This window comes from Trypanosoma cruzi (assembly GCF_000209065.1).
Source record: "Trypanosoma cruzi strain CL Brener chromosome Unknown tcruzi_1047053505433, whole genome shotgun sequence".
Lineage (NCBI taxonomy): Eukaryota > Euglenozoa > Kinetoplastea > Trypanosomatida > Trypanosomatidae > Trypanosoma > Trypanosoma cruzi.
This window is the reverse complement of record NW_917241.1, coordinates 716-2,257: the sequence shown is the minus strand read 5'-3', so window position 1 is coordinate 2,257 and position 1,542 is coordinate 716. Positions and strand designations below refer to the sequence as shown.

The window sequence follows — 1,542 nt, the reverse complement described above, 5'->3', positions numbered from 1 at the left end:
TGGCTATTTAAATTAATATGTATTCTGATAAAATGAATACGCTTTACGACACTTTTCTACCGTATGATTTTTGGTATGACCACGGCTGTAGGGAACCATGGAACCGATGGCCGCCAGATAATTTCGTAAATTTAATTTTACCATCTCACCCACTCCCTTTTGACTCCCACATTGCGGTGGGGTCTTGTGGCTGGAGAGCCCCAAAGCTTGACACTTCGTAAATTATTATTATTAATATATATGTATGTATGTATCCAATCCGAATAGGGTGCAGCATGTCACGAGAGTGGCTATCGGAATACATATGTGTACATATACTTGCTTGGGCAAAGCTTGAGGGTGTGGTGAGTCCACTGCTTTTTCACTTACCCCTTCTTCCCCTTGTATTGCTTGATTTTCGTAAATAACTTTACGATCCGGTCAATCGCCCTAGGCGAATATTTGCTTCTGTTTGCTCTTACCTCCCTCTGGTGCGAATTGGTGTGCCTCTTTGATTGGACTTCTTCCTTATGCCCCAAGCAAGGTGACACATGTTTTATTATTGCGGCTGCGCGCCACAGCCATCCATCGCTTCCTTCGCCGGCGGTGTCTTTGATTGCTGGTTTGCGTGGCGAGGTGTTAATTTGTGCGACTGCTCGTGTGACCCACTCGTGTTGCAGGATGGCTGTGTGGGAGGAGCTCGTTCATTTCCACGTTGCCGCGTAACTGAGGGTGAGTGCTGGTAGCCACTGAACGGCGTTGCGCCTTGTGTGCCGGCTGCTGTGCTTCCACGTTGTGCTGAGATGCTTGAGGGGGCAATTGTTTTACTTTTTTGTTTGCATCCCACTCGTCTGGTCATGGCGGCTGCAACGAGACTCTGCGGCAGCCTGATCGTTGCGGGTGTTACATCTCCTGCTGTTGTCTCCTCGTTGTGTCGGTGGGGAGGAGGCGGGCGACGGCGTCGGTGGAGTGGCGCTGCGGTGGGAGAAGGAAGGCACTGACCGCCGCTGACGGCGACCGTCTTTGCTGCCGGCGACCTGACGAGATGACCCCACCGTTGTCACACCCAACTGAGATCGATGCGGGCCGCACCGCCTCTCTCTTCCCTCCCTCCATTCCCCAGTCTCCTGCAGACACACGAACTGCGCGGCGGCGGCGTGATTACAAACCGGACGTCTGAAGGTCAACCGACCGCAGAGTCGATGTGGACCCTTGTCCCCCGTGGCTGAGTGCCGCCACCGTGCTTCTTTATTCCTCCCTTTTGCCCTTGTGCATGCCGTGCGCGCATGATGCCGCTCTTTGTTCTGCAATGCCGACCCACGTGAGCGAAAAAGGACGCTTTGACTACTGGCAACTGACGCACTCACCACCCCTTTTCCGCGCCACCACCACCACCACGTTCACGGACGCGCTCGATGGCTGGCGGTTGCAACAATGCCACGTGTATCTGCCTCGGCTTTTGTGTGTTGTCCACGGCATCGGGGTCGTCATGTGCTGGAGGCATTTGGTGAGAAGGGCGGTGCCAATGGTCATTTGCCTCTTTGCCGGGGTCCCGCCACTCTG

General features: G+C 54.0%; 2 non-coding genes across 2 annotated transcripts, besides 1 other annotated feature; both read left to right on the top strand.

Moving 5' to 3' along the window:
* Positions 1–218: 218 nt before the first annotated feature.
* Positions 219–242: a sequence feature (AT_rich).
* Positions 243–1,131: 889 nt separating this feature from the next.
* Tc00.1047053505433.20 lies at positions 1,132–1,211 on the top strand. The gene has a single exon (XR_008255284.1). It is a non-coding gene; the product is annotated as a C/D small nucleolar RNA (snoRNA), TB8C3C2 (small nucleolar RNA).
* Positions 1,212–1,262: 51 nt separating this feature from the next.
* Tc00.1047053505433.10 lies at positions 1,263–1,338 on the top strand. The gene has a single exon (XR_008255283.1). It is a non-coding gene; the product is annotated as a C/D small nucleolar RNA (snoRNA), TB8C3C3 (small nucleolar RNA).
* The last annotated feature ends 204 nt before the right edge of the window (positions 1,339–1,542 follow it).